This window comes from Eurosta solidaginis, chromosome 5, assembly GCF_040869045.1.
Source record: "Eurosta solidaginis isolate ZX-2024a chromosome 5, ASM4086904v1, whole genome shotgun sequence".
NCBI lineage: Eukaryota > Metazoa > Arthropoda > Insecta > Diptera > Tephritidae > Eurosta > Eurosta solidaginis.
Window position 1 is genome coordinate 88,869,518 of NC_090323.1, and position 24,091 is coordinate 88,893,608.

A 24,091-nucleotide genomic window follows, 5' to 3' on the forward strand; every position below is an offset into this window, starting at 1 on the left:
GTGGTTTCCCTTATCGGACTTGTACACACAAAACGACGAATCTCCTCCACACGCAAAGCACATCATATTATGGAACGAGGTTTTACATCTGGTTTCTTTGCGGGCCTCTGCCGGGTTTTTCACCTAATGATCCACCGGCATGCCACAAGAGAAACACAGCATGAGATGGAAAGGTGAAGGACAAAATGATTTCACCCTGGACTTAGACGGATCACTACAAATTGACGAGGAAACATCATTTCTGTATTGACTTTGTGTTGGTACTGGTACTTTCCCATATTGGGTTTTATTAATTGCCTCAACGCTTCTCCCTATAACCCCACTCTCCTCAAAGCCTATTTCGCTGACCTGTTTGGACCTGCTCTTGTTTTCTCTGATTAGCTTTTCTGACCTTTTGCATTCTGCCTTCAACTCAGCAATCGTTTCTATTTTGGATGCAAATGTTAGGTTAGCTAGATATGGTTTCAGGTTTCCCCGGACAATGCCAATAAGTTCCTTTTCACTTATGCGCTTCCTCAGACGAAATGTTATGAACCTCTCCGTAAAATTCGTAATTTTCGTTACTTTGTTGTTTTCGCTCCATTATTTCGCGTATTATCTCATAGTCTGTCTCAGCGGTCTTAAAGTCGCATAGCAGTTCGGCTTTTAGTTCAGGATAACCAAAGTCGGGGTTTTCTGCATGATCTTCGAGTACCTGCCAATACCACTTTAAGGCATCGCCGGTTACCAGGCCGTGAAAATCCGTGAACAACTTCTTATACGTGATTGCATGCTGTTCACACATTTTTTCTACGCGAAAAATGAAGCCTTCTACACTCATACCTTTACTAGAACCGTCGAACTTAATATGCCACTTTTCAAGATCGAATTTCTTCCAGCGTCTGAATTCACCAGAATGCGAAATGTTTTCGCCCTGGTTCCTATCCGCTGCGCTGTTTCGCTCATCGTCCTCTTGCCTAACGTTGGTCACTTCTGGCGTGGACGTGTTTCTTGATCGAGGTTGAGGCATCTCTCACACGCTTATCGAGGTCTGCTACAGCGGCTCGCAGGTGGTGAATCTGGCCAGTATACTGCGCAAGCAAATCCTCTTGTTGTGCCATCATCGCCATCATTCGGCTCAGCTGCTCCATTTGGGCATCTGACGAAACCGACTTCCCACCTACGACCCCCGTACCTGACGTCAACGGATCGTTGGGTGAGGCATTTCCCCTTCCTCTCTCGTCTAAATCGGCCATAGCGAGCACCTCCTCAATCTTCCGCGAAAAGTTAATACTATCGTCGGTTCTGCTACACGAAAATTCGTCTGTTATTCTAATACTCGGCCCCTCTTGCCCTTGTGACCCGAAAACCCTAGCAGTACAGCGATTCAATAAATCGATAGGAACGAAGTCAACGCGATGAGGTATCCCTGTATCGATTTGGGTAAATATAGAGCCAGCAATTTGGTTCTGGAGAGCCCTGGTCGTTCTTCTAGTAACCCTACGACTTGTGTTTAATATGCCTAACCCGCCTGGCACTATCCAATCAATCTCTTCTTCTTGTTCCATACACAGAGAATTACCCTCTTTCTCTTTATTTATGGGACCGGAAAAATTGTATGCTCAACTATCTGGGAACGCAACTATGGATCTTACCAAAAAAAGACTACACTCCTCCCAGGTTAAAAGTCACCAGCAGATATTAATCAATAGAAAAAAATATAACCAATGTACAAAAAAATTTTCTTTATGAAGACCACAAAATTCAATTCAAAAGACTTCAAAATTCGACTTAAATGTATGGGTATAATTATGTATAGATATATGATAATAAGAGTAGGTGTAGTTTTAAATAGTAATAAAACCAGCTACTTCCATATAAAAAAAAATTGTAACCGCAATTACCGTAAACAAAATAAATTCACATAAATATAAAAAAAAATCGTATAGGGTATATTAGAAATAGCCTCATACAAGAGATAATTCAAGTAGGGGTACGCTATACAGCCAGAATGGATAATCTCTCTAGCACTAGATTTATATTCAAAAAAACTTTTCGAACCCTGCTCCCAAACCAAAAAAAAAAACAAATAGAAATATAGCAAAACAATAAAAATTATAAAATATATATCTAAAGATAATATCTTTGTATAAACGGTATAAAAAAACGTTAAAAATTATATCCTTCTAGATTTTCAACTGTGGTCTTGGCCAATCCTTTTGTAACGATACTGACTTTTAATGGTAAGGCGGAGGTGGCATTCGGCATGGTTGCAAGCCCCTGCTAGCTCGCCGAATGGGGTGGGTTTTGCACACCCTCCTTACCCGCAGTTACCTTTACAAAATTAAGAGTGGTTCATGCCTAGCTGAAAAGAAATAAATAGGAGAATCCTGAGGAAAGTAGGAGGAGAAGAAGAAGGTTGAAGGCCTGTCCTGTCAGGTGGAGTCTTCCCACCCTCATCAGCGCAGCTTGCGCTGAACCATGGGCGCTGTGCTGACTCCTCTTTCCTTACAGCTCCCCCGAACCTGACGTCCGTCTAAGTCTTTATATGTCACTCAGCCATTTCTCCCCCGTGTTATCCTTCACCTACCGTAGCGCGCCCTAAGGCAAACCACACTCCAAAATTATTTTTACCTCAGCCCTGCATTTCAATGAAGATCACGTAGTTCAAGGATACATTCTTCAGGTGTTTATTTACAAACAATTCTCTTAAACCTAGGTATGTTCTAGTCTAAGTAATCCTATCTCTATGATTAAAGCTCCAGAATAGATATTCACAAATAGGAATTTAATAAAAAAAAAAACCCAGAACTCGAACTCAGCGAAAGATTAAACTATAATAATCCAATCTAACTGTGTTTCTCCTGGTCTACTTAATTACAAGTCTTGAAGGCAAATTCAATTTATAATATGTTTTAAAAACCCAACAAAAAAATGTAAACACTAAAATATGTCTTAAGGTATGACTTCTTTCACCTAGTCTTCGTATAGTTTAATTATAACCTAACTAACACACAAAAATTTACTTTATATTCTTATTATCATCTATATATCGCCCCATCTTAATGTTTTCTTTTGCACAAGCAAACCTAACGAATCTAAAATATACTATCTCTCTTAGCTTAAAGCTAACGCAAAATTTAAAACTTTTATATGTGGAGGATTACTGACCTACCACAAAATTCATATGAAATTGCGGAAAGAGAAAAGAATAAAAAAACTTGTTTTGAGAAAGAAATAAAATGTATAAGAAGAAAGGGAAATACGCTCAACGAGATCGCTTTTCTGGTGAGCTTATGTTTATGTATGTTTGTATAATATTTTCTTTTTCTCAGCTACCATGCATGCACATACATCTATTTTCCATAAAGGGAGCGTGATCACTACGCTCTATCACCTATCATTAACTTTGGGGTATTAGCTTGTGAGGCTTGACACCATGTGGTCGCAACTATATGTACATAGCAGTAACGTGTCGCCTTACGAAAAAAATTGGAATAAAAAAAAGTTTGATAAAAAACTGCCAAAAAATTAAAAAAAGATAGAGGCGGCCAAACACGGGTGTATCTCTAATGTGCGGCTTGGGCCGCGAAATCGGAAGGTTCAAAGGTATTTATTGTTTGGTAAGCAAATATGTGTTTCTGGTGTGTTTTTTTTTTTTTGTTTTTGTTGGTGTTCTGGTTTTTCTTTTCTAAACAGGGGTTGAATTATGCCCCAGCAATTACAAAGGCTATGATCCCTAAAAATGTGTCGAAAAATAGTTAAACCTAAAACATGTGCTTTGGCAAAAAAGCACAAAAAAAAATTGCAATTAAAATAATGTGTATATTACCAGCCCATAAAAGGCAAAGAAAACCCCACAACAAAATAGGGGTAAACACCAAAAATAGCGAAAAATGAAAAAAAGAAAGACGCAAAAAAAATCTTACGAAATCGCTGGTGACGTGAAGTAATTAACTCCAGCGAGTGCAAGAAAAGCCAAAATCAAAGTGAAAATTACTTCAAAAGGATTCACATCGCACCTTTTACCTAAATGTCCGCAACAAAAAAAATAAAAAAACGAAATCGATAGAAAAATTTCAATATTTAAAAAAAGCAAAAAAAAAATGAATTACAAGAAAACTAAAGCCTAGGTGCCTTTCTTCACCCCTTCTCCCTCAGCTACCTATACCTTTCCAAAACCTCTATCTTCGTACGTATACATTTACCCTTCTTTACAACTTTAAAATATTATATACAAATATAAAATAAAAACTTATGAAATAAACCGCTTCCTTCGGTGAATTTTGGACTGGACCGTCTCCCGGGGTTGGTGCCTCTAGTTCAAAATTTCTGCTTCCTGAAGCGTTACTGGCGAAATGAGTGATGTTGTAATTGTTGCCGTCACCGACTTAAAAAAGTTGTGCCTCCTATGAGGTATTTGCTCTACGGGTGTATCGTATTACCTGGTGTTGCTTTTGTTGTTGCCGTCACCAACTTTAAAAAAGTTGTGCCTCCTATGAGGTATTTGCTCTACGGTGTTTTATTACCTGGTGTTTTATTTTTTTTTTTATTTTGTGTGTTGTGCGAGGTGACAGTGGGCGCGTGCGGTACATGCCAGTGCGTCGTTCAGTTGTTTTTGTTTGGCGTTGTGCGAGTTGATGGCCCTTCCTTCCTCATGGATGAGATGTGAACTTTAGATCGGGCCTATAGCCGTGACAATACCTGGGGAGAATTCCCCTCACGCTCCTGAGGCTGCTCTGGGTAATTTTAGCACTTCGCGTTTACTTGTTTTACGCCTGCACTTTTAACGTGACTTTATACGCGCACTTAACTTCCACTTTAAAAAAACTTTTTTTTATACCACTGTATTTTGGTGTCACTACACTTCGCACTTTCACAGATTTATTGAAATTTTGGCCAGTTGTCTTGTCTTACTCCCTTTTATACCTACTGCTGGGGCATAGAACGTTAAGTAAAAAACGGAAAATTTTAACAAGTACATATACGAAATACTTATCGGATTTCCCGTATTCACACGTACACAATCATACACCCACACACTCAGACTAACTAGCCTTTAGATGTAAATCATACGTGGATTTTCCATAATGTTGCTAAGCCTTCTGCAATATTGTGGCTGCTGCAAACGTCGTGCTGCTAGCGCCTTTTGTTTCTGCCACCTGCAACAATACTGCTGCGTTTATCATGGACACATGTTGCCTCTCGTTTATGCCCGTGTGGTAAAAGGCTGGCGTTACACTTTACAGCCTCTATCTTTTCAGAGTCTCATCAATTCTTGGCAATGGGTAGCTATCCTTTTTCGTAACGTCATTCAACTTCCGGTAGTCCACGCAAAATCTCATTTTTCCTTCCTTCTTCTTTACAAGTACTACCGGTGAGCACCATGGGCTAGCTGATGGTTCGATGACGCCGCTATCGCTCATTTCTTGTATGGTTTGACTCACAACTTCCCGCTTTGCCAGTGGAATACCACGTGGAGCTTGACGGATCGGCTTCGCATCTCCAGTGTCAATTTGATGTTTCACAACGTTGGTGCAGCCTGGTTTGGAGCCACCTTGGTCAAATATGTTCGCGTAATTTAGGAGCAGTTGTTTTGCCTTACTCTGATAGCCTTCCTCTAGTCCCTCCGTCCATGCCATGATGTCATCTGAAAGATCAATATTGCTAGTTGAAACCTCTTCCTGGAGCTGTTCACAATTAATTATTAATTCAGCCTCTTGGCATCTTCCCAAAATAGCTCTTCTGCTCAGTTTGAGTGGTGACTTGAACACATTGAGTAGTCTCACCGGGATACGTCCATCTTGTTTTGTTATAGCCATGGTTTTTCCTCAAAGTACATTCGGTTTTGATTTGTTTGCTGCTTCGACAACCCACAACTTTTGCCCAGACGACTGCTTCTGATTTTGGTGGTATTTGCTGACTGTCTTCACCAGCACTCGTTTCTGTAGCCTCTCTCGTAGCCGAAACCATTGGCAAACCACGAACTAAAATGAAAGTAGTTCATTTGGAAAATTTGTCTGATCGGGACGATCAGACTTAGGTGAAGGGCAGTGTGACGAATATTACCATATCTAACTGTTTACTAAGAAATAATCCCGCAACAACAGATAAAAAGCATTGAAGCGAGCCACACATGTCCATGTACATAAACACATTAATCATCATGTACACACATATATACAAGCCGCAGAGAGATATTCACAAACGCATGTCATCATCAGCTACTACTGCGCTCGCATATACACACGCATATGATTACACACTACAAATACGCGGGCTTATGGCTGTTGACCAGGTAGAAGATTCTAGATGAAGAAACGTCTAGCGATTTGATTCATTACTTTTCTATAACTTACAAGATCTCTATTTATTTATGTCAAACATTTATACAAGTTTTGTTCGAAACAATCAAGTGTGGCAACTACATGCGAGAGCAGAAATTGAGAATGAGCTGAGCTGCAACTGAAAGAATTGAAAATCAGTTTTGTGACTACTATTTTCATTTCTATTTGCAAAGCGAAGTTCAAAACTATAAATTATATAAATTATAAAATATAAAATTTGGTGAAAGTGCGTTTAATAAAACAAAATAATAAATAATAATGTTTAATGTGTGCCAGCATATTTGATGCAAGCCCAATTGACATTCGGTTAGTAAGTGCCACGGTGGTGTGATGGTAGCGTGATCCGCCTGCCACACCGTATGCCCTGGGTTCGCACCCCGGGCAAAGCAATTTTAAAAATAAGGTTTTTCATAAATGAGCTAGGAAGTATGCACGCATGTTTGCTAACACTCAAAAAATAATACGCAAATATGTACTAGTTTATTGCTTGGGTCTAACAAAAAATTTAAACAAAATATATTGCTCATATTTAACCATTAAAACATTATGCGCTTGGGCGTTTGTTTGCAAAATATCTGTTTGGAAACACGCTAATAAACAATAGCCTGCTCTGATGTTGCTACTCTGCTTGTTCAGCATATACTAAACTAAAGAGAATAATAATATGTGTGAAGTGTGTGCGAATAATTATTTCACTAGTTGACGACCACTGATGTAGAGGCATAAAAATTGTGCGCGAGCATGAAAATATGTTAAAACTGAAATTAACAAAGAAAGCAAATACAACACAATAGCCCAATGGTCAGGCGATTGTGATTTCAGCAGTTTGACCGTTGTTCGATCCCCGGTGAAACCGGTTGAAATAAATAAAAACATTACGAAATTGCCTGACGTTGATGACGTGGCGGTTTTCGAAATGCTATCATCGCAATATGCCAGTAAATGTTTCATTCTCTTCAGTTTTTCCCAATAAAACCAAAAACAATAATTTAAGAACAATTATATATAACCGGTATTAAGCTCATTAATTCTTAAAAATGTCAAGTTAAAAATAATTTTAAAGCAATAATGAACGAAAAATACTAGTATTATTGTGAATAACATAAACATAGTTTAAAACAAGTAAGGAAGGCTAAGTTCGGGTGTAACCGAACATTACATATTTAGTTGAGAGCTGTGGAAACAAAGTAAGGGAAAATCACCATGCTGTAAAAAGAACCTAGGGTAACCCTGGAATGTGTTTGTATGACATGTGTATCAAATGGAAGGTATTAAAGAGTATTTTAAGAGGAAGTGGGCCATAGTTCTATAGATGGACGCCATTTAGGGATATCGCCATAAAGGTGGACCAGGCCTGACTCTAGAATTTGTTTGTACGATATGGCTATCAAATGAAATGTGTTAATGATAATTTTAAAAGAGAGTGGGCCTAAGTTCTATAGGTGGACGCCTTTTCGAGATATCGCCATAAAGGTGGACCAGGGGTGACTCTAGGATTTCTTTTGTACGATATGGGTATCAAATGAAAGGTATTGGTGAGTATTTTAAAAGGGCGTGGGCTTAAGTTCTATAGATGGACGCCTTTTCGAGATATCGCTATAAAGATGGACCAGGGGTGACTCTAGAATTTGTTTGTACGATATGAGTATCAATTGAAAGGTGTTAGTGAGTATTTTAAAAGGGAGTGGGCCTTAGTTCTACAGGTGGACGCCTTTTCGGTATATCGTTATAAAAGTGGACCAGGTTTGACTCTAGAATGCGTTTGTACAATATAGGTATCAAACGAAAGGTGTTAATAAGTGTTTTAAAAAGGAGTGGGCCTTAGTTCTATGGGTGGACGCCTTTTCGGGATATCGCCATAAACGTGGACCAGGGGTGACTCTAGAATGCGTTTGTATAATATGGGTATCAAATGAAAGGTGTTAATGAGTATTTTAAAAGGGCGTGGGCCTTAGTTCTATAGGTGGACGCCTTTTGAAGATATCGCCATAAAGGTAGACCAGGGGTGACTCTAGAATTTGTTTGTACGATATGGGTATCAAATGAAAGGTGTTAATGAGTATTTGAAAAAAAAAGTGGGTCTTAGTTCTATATCTGGACGCCTTTTCGAGATATCGCCATAAACGTGGACCAGGGGTGACTCTAGAATGTGTTTGTGCGATATGGGTATCAAATTAAAGGTATTAATGGGGGTTTTAAAAGGGAGTGGCCGTAGTTGTATATGTGAAGGCGTTTTCGAGATATTACCAAAATGTGGACCAGGGTGATCCAGAACATCATCTGTCGGGTACCGCTAATTTATTTATATATGTAAAACCACGAACAGTATTCCTTCCAAGATTCCAAGGGCTTTTGATTTCGCCCTGCAAAACTTTTTCATTTTCTTCTACTTAATATGGTAGGTGTCACACCCATTTTACCAAGTTGTTTTCTAAAGTTATAATTTGCGTCAATAGACCAATACAATTACCATGTTTCATCCCTTTTTGTTGTATTTGGTATTTAATTATGACATTTTTTTCATTTTTCGTAATTTTCGATATCGAAAAAGTGGGCGTGGTCATAGTCGGATTTCGGCCATTTTTTACACCAATACAAAGTGAGTTCAGACAAGTACGTGAACTGAGTTTAGTAAAGATATATCGATTTTTGCTCAAGTTATCGTGTTAACGGCCGAGCGCAAGGACAGACGGTCGACTGTGTATAAAAACTGGGCGTGGCTTCAACCGATTTCGCCCTTTTTCACAGAAAACAGTTTATTTTTTTTTTTATTTATTTATTTATTATTACGGCTGTTTAGGCCTAAAACTTAAACTACTAAGTACAATTCATTATTATATCATTTATTTCTATTGAATATGCTGTTGGAATGCCATGTGATTCCGATCAGCATATTTACTGGCGTAACAAACGGACGAGTCTGGGAGCCAGTCATTTAAGGAAGGTTGGAAAGGACGCGTTTCCAATCCTCCAGGGCTCCCAGCTTAAGGCAACAAAATTTGGAACTTATATTTTTCAATTATATTTGTATTTAAAGCTGTCGGAATGTATTGGTCTCCGATCAACACAGCTAAACAAGTCTTTGGATGTTGGAAATTGAAGTGTACCCAATCACCCCTCAACTTTGTTTAGTAAAGACGCTGTCGGAACGCATGAAGTTTCCGATCAGCACATCTCAAAATATATTGGGAGGTTGAAAAGGACGTGTTTCCAATCCCCCCTGCTCCAACTTGTGTTTGACCTTATTTTGGTTACACATCATATAATTTTATTGTTATATTAATGCTGTCGGAATGCGAGTGATCCCGATCAGCAATAGTAAATATAGGCTGATAATACCGAATTCCAGCGAAATTTGTTGTTGGAACTGTCTGGAGTTACAGGTGGCGACTGATTTTCTTTTCCTTAGGGCCGGGTGCATTGTATTTTGCTGCTTCCAATATTACCATTCCCTTTTCGCGCTCCAGTATCGGTATGTCATGTAAAAAATAAAAGAAAAAAAAACTTTATCTTATTGGAAGGGTTTTACAATGCTCCAATAAACTTTTTTTAAAGGTATTGAAGTTATTACTACTTTTTATGTGATTAGGAAGTTCATTGAAATATTTCAGGCCCTTATAAAATATATTTTGCTTGTCCACTTCTGTTTTGAAAAGAGGTAATCTAAAATTATTGTTTTCTCTGATTACGTATGAATGTGCATCATTTACATATCTAAGCTTTTCGCTGAGGTATGTTGGTAATTTACCGTGCTTAATATTAAATACAAATTTCATACTGTGGTAGAATATGAGCTGTTTTATACTCAACCAGCTTAGTGCTTCTATCATGTTATTAATGGGAGTATCATACCTCATGTTTAATATAAATCTTATAGTTATCGTCCTAGAATCTAAGCCTCTACCAAATTTCACAAGGATTGGTAAATTATTGTTCGACTTATGGCATTAAAAGTATCGTAGACAAATTAAATGAAAAAGGGCGGAGCCACGCCCATTTTGAAATTTTTTTTTATTTTTGTAATTTGTTGCAACATATCATTACTGGAGTTGAATGTTGACATAATTTACTTATATACTGTAAAGGTATTTGCTTTTCTTTTAAAATTTGAATTAAAAAAATTTTTTTTTCAAAAAGTGGGCGTGGTCGTTCTCCGATTTTGCTAATTTTTATTAAGCAGACATATGGTATTAAGAGTAACGTTCCTGCCAAATTTCATCATGATATCTTCAACGACTGCGAAATTACAGCTTGCAAAACTTCTAAATTACCTTCTTTTAAAAGCGGGCGGTGCCACGCCCATTGTCCAAAATTTTACTAATTTTCTATTCTGCGTCATACGTTCAACTCACCTACCAAGTTTCATCGCTTAATCCGTATTTGGTAACGAATTATCGCACTTTTTCGATTTTTCGAAATTTTCGATATCGAAAAAGTAGGCGTGGTTGTTGTCCGATATCGTTCATTTAAATAGAGATCTGAGTTGAGTGCCCGGGAACCTACGTACCAAATTTCATCAAGATAACTCAAAATTTACTCAAGTTATCGTGTTAACGGACAGACGGACGGACGGACGGACATGGCTCAATCGAATTGTTTTTCGACACTGATGATTTTGATATATGGAAGTCTATATCTATCTCGATTCCTTTATACCTGTACAACCAACCGTTATCCAATCAAAGTTAATATACTCTGTGAGCTCTACTCAACTGAGTATAAAAACTAAACAAGACGCCTTAGCACAGAGGTTCGTGTCTCCGCTATTAAGTACAACATTAACAATTATTTTTAACTTTTTAGTTCGATATTATTTAAAAGCGTCTTTTTTAGTTTCTGTTAAACTATATTTATTTTTCACTTTTTTGTTTCATATACTATAAAAGCGTGTATTTTAGTTTTTTTTTTAATATTATAGGTACATATGTAACGGTTAGAAATTATACATATACTACATTGCTAAATAAGTGAACATTATTAGTATGTAACGATTTTTATATTCAGCTGAGCAGAGCTTACAGAGTATATTTATTTTGTTCGCATAACGGTACCTCGTAACGGCATAAACTTATCGAAATATATATATACATTCGACCGTCTGTCCTCCCGCTTGGCCGTTAACACGATAACTTGAGCAAAAATCGATATATCTGTACTAAACTTAGTTCACGTACTTAACTGAGCTCACTTCATCGATATCGAAAAATGAAAAAAGTGCCATAATTCTATACCAAATACGAAAAAAGGGATGAAGCATGGTGATTGGATTCGTTTTTTTACGCAAAATACTACTTTAGAAAAAACTTTGTAAAATAGGTGTGACACCGACCATATTAAGTAGAAGAAAATGGAAAAGTTCTGCAGGGCGAAATCAACAGCTTTTGGAATCATGGCAGGAATACTGTTCGTGGTATTACATATATAAATAAATTAGCGGTACCCGACAGATGATGTCCTGGGTCACTATGGTCCACCTTTGTGGCGATATCTCGAAAAGGCGTCCACCTATAGAACTAAGGCCCACTCCCTTTTAAAATATTCTTTAATACCTTTCATTTGATACCGATGCCATACAAACACATTCCACATTTTCCTACATGGTGATTTCCCTTATTTGACAAAGAATGAAGGAATATCGATCCAAAAAACGTCACCCTTGGTCTACAATTTGGTCGATATTTCCCAAACGTATATGATATGGAATTAAAAACCACTTATAAACAATTTACGAAACCCTACGAAACCAACGCAGCTGAGCTCTCAGCTGAGTATGTAGTGTTCGGTTTCACACGAACTTAGCCTTACTTACTCATTTTCTTTAACCTTTTTTGTTTATTTTGTTAAGAGTTAACATAACAGTTTTTTATAGTAAGAAGTTAATCCGTTATATCATATGAGCTCGAATGAGAGTTTAAAACTTGACACAAACACAGAAAAGGGTCACTTAATTCGAAATTAGTTCTGCACTATTTCAAAGGAAGAGGTTTGTAAAGTCTTGACGCTTGTGACGGCTTTAGTTACATAAGGGTTACTAAATTCTTTAGGCCAGCCTTATTGACCGTAGCATTAATATGAAGGTTGAAACTAAGTTTAGCATCCATCGTGACTTCCAAGTCAACAAAATAATTTACTGATACAAGACAAAAGTTATTAGTTACGTAAGAGGCTGCTGCCAAAGATTTCGGAGAGAGGCACATGAATTAACATTTATTGAGGTTCAGTTGGATTTAATTCAAGGTTCAACTACGCAGTTTAAGTCCGTTTAAAGCAAGGGACGTTCTTCAACGCATAAGACCTGTGGCCCGTTTTGTATCCTTGCGATACGAATTATATCGCAAAATGCAACCCTGATTCATGGTTATCGCAAGGTAGTATTTCTGTATGAGTGGTGAGTATGTATTTTCGATATTTCTTGCGATATTCATATCACTAGCTCCGAAGGTCATGATAGTATACATACGTTAAAAAGAAAATGAGTGAAGTTCGTTTGTTTTTAACTGATTTGGATTTTTTATTTTCTAATTAATTTTTTATTTTATAGGAAAAACCGGAAGTGGAAAATTTTCAAAAACTTAAGGCGAAACTGGTGTAAATTATGAAGGCCAATAAAAAAGTGGCAATGGGGACTTTTAGAGGTCCCAATAGTGCCTCCCTGAGCCGCAGTGTATGAGAAGCCCTTGATCTTGAGCTAAATGCGGTGGGGGAGCACGATTACAAAATAACAATTTGTATGACTTAATTTTTGTTATTATACCTTTCTCGCTATTGATGACAGATCCTATTTTCCATTTCGATTGTTCCATCGATATTGTAACGAATTTTAGGAAATTCCTCTTATTTGCAACCTTTTACTAACATTCGAATCACTAAACTGTTGAATAAGTAACTCCACTATTCAATAATGCAAAATGGACTTTATTCAAGTACTTCACAATAACACAACTACTTCTCGACATATAGCGTGCTTAAATCAAACTGATTGCTGATTGCTCAGATTGCGCTCTTTTATACTCTTCGATTTCCTCGTTCCATGCTTCTAGGCGTTTCCAGAATTTACTTAGTTACCAGCTATAAAATTATAACTACAGATGAACGTGTATAGTTTCTTATATGCGCGTGTATATGTGAGTGATATTTGCACAAATTATTGCCTACTTTTGCGAGTATCTGAGATATATGCATGTATTTGTGCGTTGCTCTCCGCTGCTTGTATTGACATATGTGTAGACATAATGATTAATTTGGTTACGTGCATACAAGTCACTGCTCAGTATCTGCTTAGAGATGATAGTATCCCTTAGTGTTGTTAATATTCGTCACAGTGCCCTCCACCTAAGTCTGATCGTCCCGATCAGACAAATCTCTCGATCTAAACGCTACCAGCCTTTCCAAATGAAACACTTTCATTTTGGTTCGTGGTTTGCCAATGGTTTTTATGCGGTACACTACATCGTTGATCCGTTTTACAACTTTGTATGGGCCTTCCCAATTACACTGCAATTTCGGGGACAAACCTTTTTTTCATTGTGGGTTGTATAACAGCACCAAAACTCCTTCCTGAAACCCTTCCGAATTAATGCTTTATCGTACCTCGCTTTCATCTTGTCACTCATAATCTTTGCTCGCTGCCTTCCCAGATCGTGTATCTCTCTCAGCTCTTCTTCCAAGACACAAGTGGATTTCTTGGCATTTCTCTCCGCATCGGTATCTATCCCATACTTCAAATCAGCTGGCAGTCGAAGGTCATTGCCAAAAATAAACTTTGCGGGAGTTTGGCCCGTTTTCTCATGTACTGCCGATCGATAGGCCATCAAGAATAATGATATGTGTGTATTCCACTCCTTATGGTACTTGTCTACTACTTTCCTTAAATTCTCCTCCACTGTTCTATTGAAACGTTCCACCATACCATCGCATTGAGGCTGCAATGCAGTTGTCCGTGTTTTTCGAATGCCCAACTTCTTACACATTTCATGGTACACTGCTGATTGAAAATTCCTTCCTTGTTCAGAATGTAACTCCATTGGTACCCCATACCTTGCAACCCAATCGTTTGTAACCACTTCTGCTACTGTTTCCGCTTCTTGGTTTGGGATTGGGTATACCTCTGGCCTTTTACTGAAATAATCCATAAACACCAGTACGTATTTGTTTCCGCGGTTGCTAGTAGGAAATGGACCTGCAACATCCATGGCGATCCTTTCAAATGGTGCACCTGAAATATACTGCTGCATCTGGCTATGACTTCGTATTTTGGGCCCTTTCGCTCTGTTGCAAACCTCGCAGTTGGCAATCCACTCAGTGATCGATTGACGGCAACCAACCCTATAAAATCTGTGCTTAATTTTCTCGAGCGTATTCGTGATTCCAAGATGACCTCCACTTGGACCATTATGCATCTTGCTGAGCACGTCAGGAATCCTCTTTCTGGGAACAACTATCAGTTTCTTCTTGCATTGACCATCCTCACTCTCCCATACTCGATGCAAGCAACCGGATATTAATTATAAACTGTTCCACTGTGCCCAATATGACTTCGCAATGGCACTCTCTGCTAATATCTCTCTGCTTGGTCTTTCGTTTCGTTCGAGCCCTTGCATAACATGTGACAGATCTGTGTCTTCTAGCTGACACTTTCTTAGTTGTTCCTTGTCCCATTCATCCGTACACGTTATAGTCATTAACCGGGCATCTATAATGTCGTCTTTAGCCTCGGCCTTTGAACAGTGCTTGCATTCCAAACTACACGGTCTTCGTGTCATTGCATCAACATTTCCATGGGTACTACCTTTTCGATCCTCAATGGAAAAGTCGTAGCTTTGTAGTCGCTCGATCCACTATGCCAATTGTCCTTCTGGATTACGGAGCTGAATAGCCATTTCAACGCTGCGTGATCTGTCCTGTCGCTGACCGTAGAGGTACTTGTGAAAATGTTTAATGCACTCTACCAATTCCAACAGCTCCCTCCGTGTAACGAAATAGCTCCTCTTTGGTTTTCCAATTGATCGGCTGTAATATGCAACTACCTTCTCCCGTCCATCGACCAGTTGTGATAAAACGCCTCCTATAGCATATCCATTCGCATCTGTATTTAGAATAAATGTTGCTCCTGGAATCGGAGATGCCAACATTGGGGCAGTGCACGCTCTTTCAATGTTTGGAAAGGCATTTCTTGCTCCTTCTTCCATTCAAAAGCTTTTTTTTTCTTGTAAGCTCGTGGAGGCTATGGGCTACGCTGGCAAAATTTGGTACAAATCGGCGGTAATATGTGCACAGCCTAAGGAAACTTCTCAATTCATGTAGGTTCTGTGCTCCTGGCCAATCCTTTTCAGCCTCTATCTTTTCGCTCGCAGTGCAGATGCCCTCTGTCGTTACCTTCTGACCCAAATAATTTACTTCCTTTTTAAACAGCGCACACTCTTTGGCACTTAGTTTTAGACCAGCGCCAGCTATTCTCTGGAAAACTTCCTCCAAGTTTTTAAGATGTTCATCAAAGTTCTTGCCCAAAACGATGATGTCGTCCAGGTACACCAAGCATATTTTCCAATGTAGTCCTTTCAATATCTGATCCATGAGTCTCTCAAAAGTAGCTGCTGCATTACAAAGTCCAAAAGGCATTACTGTAAATTCCCAAAGACGATCTCCGACGCTGCAGGCTGTTTTCTCTTTGTCTTCCTCCTTCACCTCCACTTGCCAGTAGCCACTTCTTTTCAAGTCCAGTGTGGAAAATATTTCGTACCAGAGAGCGAGCCCAGAGTGTCGTTATTTCTGGGAAATGGGTAGCTTTCCTTTTTCGTGACGTCGTTCAACTTCCGGTAGTCCACGCAAAACTTCATTTTCTCATCCTTCTTCATCACAAGTACCACCGGTGAGCTCCATGGACTAGCTGATGTTTCGGTGACGCCGCTGTCGCTCATTTCTTGTACGATTTGATTCACAACTTCCCGCTTCGCCAGTGGAACACTACGAGGAGCTCGACGGATCAGTCTCGCGTCTCCAGTGTCAATTTGATGTTTCACAACATTGGTGCGGCCTGGTTTGGAACCATCCTGGTAAAATATGTTTACGTACTTTAGGAACAGTTGCTTTGCCTTACTCTGATAATTTTCTGTGGCCCCTCCGTCCATGCCGTGATGTTATTTGAAAGATCAGTCTTGCTAGTTGAAACGTGTTCCTGGAGCTGTTCACAGTTAATAACTACTTCAGCCCTTTGGCATCTTCCAAATATAGCTCCTTTTGTCAGTTTGAGTGATGACTTGAACTCATTGAGTACACTTACCGGCATACGTCCATATTGTTTGGTCATAGCCAGGGTTTTTCCTACAAGTGTTGATCTGTTTGCTGCCTCGACAACCCACAATTGATGACTGCTTCTGATTTTGGTGGTATTTGCTGACTTTCTTCCACCAGCACTCGTTTACTGCTGTATCCTTTCTCGTAGCCGAAATTAAGTGGCACATCCATGTTCTTATATCTCATCGTCTTGCTTTGCATATCGATCTTGATGCCTTGGTCGATTAAAAAGTCCACTCTAATTATGATTTCATCAACAATTTCTGCCACTATAAAATTGTGTAGTACTGTGGCGCTCACAATTTGCTACTTCACCTGCTACTTCTCCAATTACCTGGATGTCCTCTCCCGTGGCTGTACGTAATCTTGCTCCAGCAATGCACTTATCTTCTTGTTGACTAAATCTGATCGAATGATGGAATGAGATGCGCCCATATCTACAGTCAGTAAACGTTCCTTTCCATCCACATGTACTCCGACAGTAAGATTGATTGACCTTCTTCCAATTTGCGAGATAGAGATTATGGGGCATTCAATAGCGGGAGCCAGCTGTCGCCCATTGCGGCTGACTCGCTTTAGTTTAACGATTGAGTGAACTTATAGATTTGCTCATCTCCTTCAGCTGCGCGTTTACGGCCACCCACATTGTTGGAACTATTAGGGTTGGTACTGCAATAACGTGCAATGTTCCCTGGCTTTGCACACTTAAAGTATTTGACGGCACCATCGTTTCTGCTGCGTTCCTTTTAATGCTTCCAAAATTGTGTCTATCCAGTCTGGCCTTTCCATTTCCACGCGATGAGCTTTGTATGCGGGCTTACTCAAAAGTGAGGCAGTTTCCTGCGTTAGTGCATGGGATACCGTTTCAGCAAATGTTAGTTGGATTCGCATATGTTGCTCGTTTCGTTTCGACGTCTCGTATGCCATTAATGAAGCTCTGGATTTTTACCCTCTCGGTGTATTCCACGGGTGCGTCCGCATTTCCTAGACGGGCCAACCTTTCAACATCCGACGCAAACTCCTGCAAAGTCTCATTAGCTTTTCGGTAGCGGTTTTGCAACTCAATTTGATATATCTGCATCCTGTGTCCGTTTCCGTATCGTCGTTCTACAGCAGCCATCAACGCTTCATAGTTATTCCGCTGTCTTTCGGGAATCGTCTGTAGGATTTCGGCTGCTGGCCCCTTCAGTGCTACGAATAGAGCTGCAACTTTATCTTCGTTATTCCAGTTGTTCACTGCTACGGTCTTTTCAAACTGTAGCTTAAAGACCCGGAAAGGAACAGAACCGTCAAAAGATGGAGTTTTTACCTTCGGGCCATTTAGTTGTAATTGCTCCATACGACCTTTTAATTCATCGACTTCTGCCTGAAATTGTGCGATTTTTGCATCCTGCGATTCAAGTTTTGATGATACCCTTGCTTCCTGTGCCTACAGCTGAGAGGATACGCGGGCCTCTTGTGCTTTCAACTGCTCAGCCAAATGAAATGTGTCTTCTGCTCTTCCAGTTGAGATGACATTTGCGACGACATTTCTGAAATGTGTGCCTCCTGTGCTTCCATCTTGGATGTTATACGTGTCTCCTGTGATTCCAGTTGTGATGCTATACTTGTTTTCTGTTCTGCCAGTTGAGATGTTATTTTTGTCTTTTGTTCTTCCAGTTGTTTTGTTCGGTTGATATTTGTTTCAAAACTGTTAGTATCGCGTTAGTGTCAACACTTGCCAATTGATTCGGATTGTCTATCTTCTCCTCCATTTTAGTTGCTGGCTCTTCGACATCAGGATAAAAGACATACTCGTCCACATCAATTCCTTCCAACTCCATTACCTCTCGTAGCCGTGCTTGAAGTTCGATCTTATTGCCGGTTGTATTCAATCCACGGTTCTCCAACTCCTTTTTCCGTTGCTGGATCCTTAATTCACTTAACTTTGCCATGTCCAAGTTGTATTCGAAATCTTCAGAATTTATTGAACAATTCCTCTTCTGACACCGTTTGTAACGAATTTAGAGAAATTCCGCTTATTTTACACCTTCTACTAACGTTCGTATCGCCAAATTGTTGCATAAATAGCTCCAATATTCAATAATGCAAAATGATCTTCATTAGACTGCTTTGAAAGTACTTCACAATAACACTTATACTTCGCAACCAATAGCGTGCTTAAATCAAACTCAATACGAACTTCTCAGCTTCTGCTGCTTTTATACTCTCTGCCCAAATGTCTAGACATTTCTTCTTCTAGAATCCTCTACTTGGTCAACAGCCATATACGCGTGTATTTGTAGTGTGTAACCATATGCGTGTGGATATGTGAGCGGAGTAGTAGCTAATGATGACATGCCTTTGTGAGTATCTCTCTGCTTCTTGTATGGATGTGTGTACATGATGATTAATGTGTTTATGTACATGGACATGTGTGGATCGCTTTAATGTTTTTTCTGTTGTTGCGTGATTATTTACTTAGTAAACACTTAGAGATGGTAATATTCGTCACAATATAAATCTAATTTGAACTGATCGGAAAAAAATTGTGGCGAATTTATTTTTAATTAGGCATTTCTTTCCGATATATGTAACTATTACAAGGAAATGAAAAAACTTTACCAATTTTATTTAATGAAGTCCTTCGTTTCCAAACTATTCTATTTTTACTGTTTTCTGAAGTAAAATCTGGGGACTATTCAAGTTTTCCACAAACCTGTGCTTTATTATACTAATATTTCAGAAGTAAAAAATGTGCGCACCGAGTTATTGGAAACCCTTTTTTTAACTTTGCGGAAAGATTTGAAGACTTCGTAAAAACACAACATTTCATTGACATATTTGACAATCATTTAACATGTGACATAAGCCAATATGGGTTTGAAATACAATCAGTTATAATAATTCTTCGGAGTGTAATATCATTTATTGATACAAATGATATTACCGAGTTCTGGAAGAACTTAGATAGCTCATTTTGTCATCAGCTCAAAGAAATTTCATTCAAGCTTTTATCGTGTTTTCCTTCAACTTTCTTTTGTGAACAAATTTTTTCTATTATATGTACGTTTTGAGTGCTAAGCGAGGCAAATATTTGGTGAAAAAGGAAAACACAAAAAACTCCTGTTCGTCACTTAATATATTTTTATTGTATTATAAAAACAACAATACTTTACAATACAAAATGGTTTCGGCACTCGCGTGGTGCCATCCTCAGTTGCTAGTGTTCAACTAAACATTGTCTAATACATATATCGCAAAATAAGAATGTTTAGGCCAACTGCCCAGGACCTCAAACTTGTGAGGTAGCCCACGTACTTTTCTATACGTATTTTCTATACTTAAATTGTTAACAGAGGTGGTCGAACGGTGCTAGTTATCCATGTTAAAACATCGCACGAATAAATAAACCGTTCGACAGCAACCGGCGTTAACAATTTTTAATGTTAAGTCGATCACTTGGATTTCTTACCAAACGAGTTCACACGCATCCAGCCGCCGTCCTGTTCCTGAGAGTTTAAAGGTAACTTGAAATTAAATATATACGTATACATATACATATTAATATAGGATTAAGACTGACTTGTATGTTATAATACTCACGTATATTAAATATTTGAATATTAACACAAGTCTTTTCTTCCTCGTTTTTCCTGCTAAGCTTGATCGGTTAAAATCCTGGAGATTTTGACTGTCGTGTCAAGACACGTTGGCCCATTCAGATCCGTATTTTTTAGTCACCAGCGACCTATTTTTTGTGGAAATATTGCGAGCCATCATCATCTTCAGTTCAACCAAAGCGTGATATTTTGCTGCTGATTTGGAAAACGCCCAAATTTTTATATTTTTCAATATTTGTGCACAGAAGCGGCTAACACAAGCAGCAGTACCAACAACAATAGCATCAAATTCTTAAAACTAAACACCAGATACAGTCCATTCCCAACAACAACTACAAATAAAAGAAATTAAGTGGTTTTGAATTTTCAGTGTGCACAAAATAAATAAATAATTAGTGATAATTTGTTTAAATTAATTAAAAGTGTAACGCGGGTGATTTTGTGTGAAGTGGCAAAAGAACAAATAAATTCAGTGAGTGTCAATTTGTACGAATAACCCTTTGACCATCGAATATTACTATCCACCGGTGGTAAAGTATATTTGACACGGTTTAAGGGTCGTCAGTTTAACGAGCACAAATATTCGTACAAATCAGTGTTGGGAAATTAAAAAATGACGTTGCCAATAATTCTCTAGAGGATTCATTTTCATTTCATACGTGATTTGCACTTCTTTTTTGGCTAATTTCCCACAACAACAACACTGCGCAGTGACCATAACCTCACTTTGTCTGTCAATTTATAGTTCACAGTTCTTTGCACAAATACAACGCGAAATTCACTCTATTGGTACACTTGTTAAACATTTATTTGAGACCTTTTTCTGCGTTGATTATAGAAATTGTTGTAGTTAAAAAAAAATAATAATAAGCACTAAAGCTGCATTTTAGACACTATAAATTATTGCACTTGTTTTTTTTTTTTGTTTTTTGTATTAAATATCACACACGCACATACATATATACCCTGTTTTTGCTTGGCGAGCAATATATATATATATATATATATATATATATATATAACCAAATTTTGAGTCACCGCGCTAAGGGTAGAATTAATAATAAAATTTGATTGCGAGTTAATTCTAAATTTTTGAAAAGAAAAATTTATTAGAATACGGTGGGCAGCATTAGTTGATATTTTTGGGTTACCTAGTCACAGATTCTGTCTCGGTGCCTTCTTATAGAGTTTAAGTCCCGTGCAATTGCAAGTTGGTTTGAGTATTTATTCCAATATGGACACGTCAATTCGTTAGCAGACATTGTCGCTGAATTAGAAGTCGAATTCCTCAGCATCCCCACAAGTGGCCACTTCAAATATTCGCTGAAAATTCAGCAGGAGACATTGAAGTCAAAGTGGGACAAAGCCTCAGATGCTTTTGACAACCTGATAGCTGCATGAGAGACCTCCACAAAAGATTTTGCTATAGTAAAAAAGAAGAATATGTCAGTCTATACAGTTTATGTAAGGTGCATGACTAAAATTAATGTCCTCACAGAAAAAATAGAAAAAGCAGAAAAAGAAATTGTAAGTAATCCACACAACCTGCATCTACCACCTTGTGATACAGATGTATTCAAGGAGGATTATTTGTCATGGCCAACTTTTCGTGGCATGTTCACGGCCATTTATGTACTTAACAAGGGGCTTACTCCAATACAAAAGTTATACTACTTGAATCTAAAGACTCGAGGCGAGGCCAGAGAAATTGTCAAGAAGTGTGACTTGACAAACGACGACTTCGAAGTAGCCTGGAAAAATCTCTGTAAGCGGTATGAAAACAAAATAATCCTAGTAAATACCCAGTTGAAGATTCTCTTTAATCTGCAAGCAGTCGAAACTCAATGCGGCACATCAATAAAGAGATTACAGCGGGATATAAATAATTGTATATCCTCATTAAATAGTCACAAAATTGACATATCGAACTGGGACCCTATTATAATATATATCTGTTCGACTAAATTACCTGACGTTACCCTTTCACTTTGGGAACAGTCAGTGGCAAATAAAACAGAGACTTCCAAGTGGGCGGATATGGACCGATTTCTATCAAATCGGTTCCAAACATTAGAATCCGTTTCTGGGTTAAGAGGAACTAAACCTTCAAAACCTCCGAAGGTACAAAACCATAAACAGTCCTCTGATCCATCGCATAAAAAGCTTGGAACTTTCCAAGTCCGCGTATCTAAATACACGTGTAAAATGTGTCAAAGCAGTGACCATAAAACACACATGCGTGCCATAAATTCAAGAATCTAGCAATTGCTGATAGAATTTCGTTTGCCAAAAGCAACAGATGTTCCCTTAACTGTCTATCTTCGGGGCATTCTGTGTCAAGATGTCACAGCTCATACAATTGCAGCATTTGTCACTTAAGGCATAATACCCTTTTGCATTTGCAGCCAGCTAAGGCGACAAATACCCCTGCGACTGCGCCAACGGATTCCAATAACGATCCAGGCACGTCCAAACAGGCTCAAGTTCGAAACGAGTCTGCGAAACAAAAGAAATCAAATAAAACAGTCAACTTAAAGTCCAATTTCGCGAACACAAATAAAGGCGTATTATTAGGAACCGCTCGTATAACTATTCATTACAATGGGCCGAATTATTCGGCCAGAGCCCTCATTGATTCTGGATCTGAGTGCTCCTTCATCACGGAAAGACTCAGACGAAGAATCAACTTGCCAACTAAAAAGATGCATGCCCAAGTTTCGGGCATCAACAACACTGTTTCTGCGCAAGTCAAAGAGGCATGTGCCATACAATTGCGGTCACCCGTTGACCTACTTATGTCAGTTGACATTATGGTGTTAGTCCTACCACAGGTAACTGGAAACTTGCCCACTTGTGATGTTAGTGCTCTAACACAACAGGCGATCCCAGACCTTGTACACGCGGACAAACGATTCTTCGTCAATGATCAAGTCGATCTTGTTTTAGGCGGAGACATTTACCCGCAAATTATTTTAAGCGGTATTAAGAAGAATATTCTTAATACTCATCTAGCACAAGAAACGGCGTTCGGTTGGATACTGACTGGTCGTGCCGACGCAGCCAGCCCAACTAACCGTAATCGGGTATCATTCTTCAATGAAGTAGCGTTAGACAAACAGCTAAGCTCCTTCTGGGAAACTGAAGAAATCCCTAAAGCAAAAGCCCTCACAGTCGAAGAAAAACAATGTGAGGAGTTATACAAATCCACAACGCAGCGTAATCCTGATGGTAGATACATCGTGTCCCTTCCTGTTAGGACGGATTTCCCTGCCAACATTTGCCTAGGACCGTCTTTAAGAATAGCGTGCTCTCAATTCTACAAAAACGAGACACGACTCAAGAAAAATCCTGAATTGCAGGGCGAGTATAATAGGGTTATTATGGACTATGAATCAATGGGGCACATGTCAAAAATAACCGGGCTTCAGTCGGCCCGGTCATCAAAGCAGAAAGTACGTCAACGAAAGTTAGAGTTGTCTTCAATGCGTCTTCACATTCTTCTAATGGTATTAGTCTCAACGACGTACTTCTCCCAGGTACTGTGCTTCAATCTGATTTACCAACATTGATTCTACGTTGGAGACTTTTCAGATACGTTTAGCGATATTGAGAAAATGTATAGGCAAATAATAGTAGATTCTGAGCAAACAAAATACCAACGAATAGTGTTCCGCTCAAGCCCAGATGACCCAATTAGTCTTTATGAGATCAAAACGGTTACTTTTGGCATTAATTGTGCTCCTTATTTAGCAATAAGGACATTACTTCAACTAGCTGATGGCTCAGAAGCATCCAATCCTATAGCCTCGAATATTTTACGGAAGAATATGTATGTAGATGACGTTCATTCTGGGGGGCATTCCATAGATT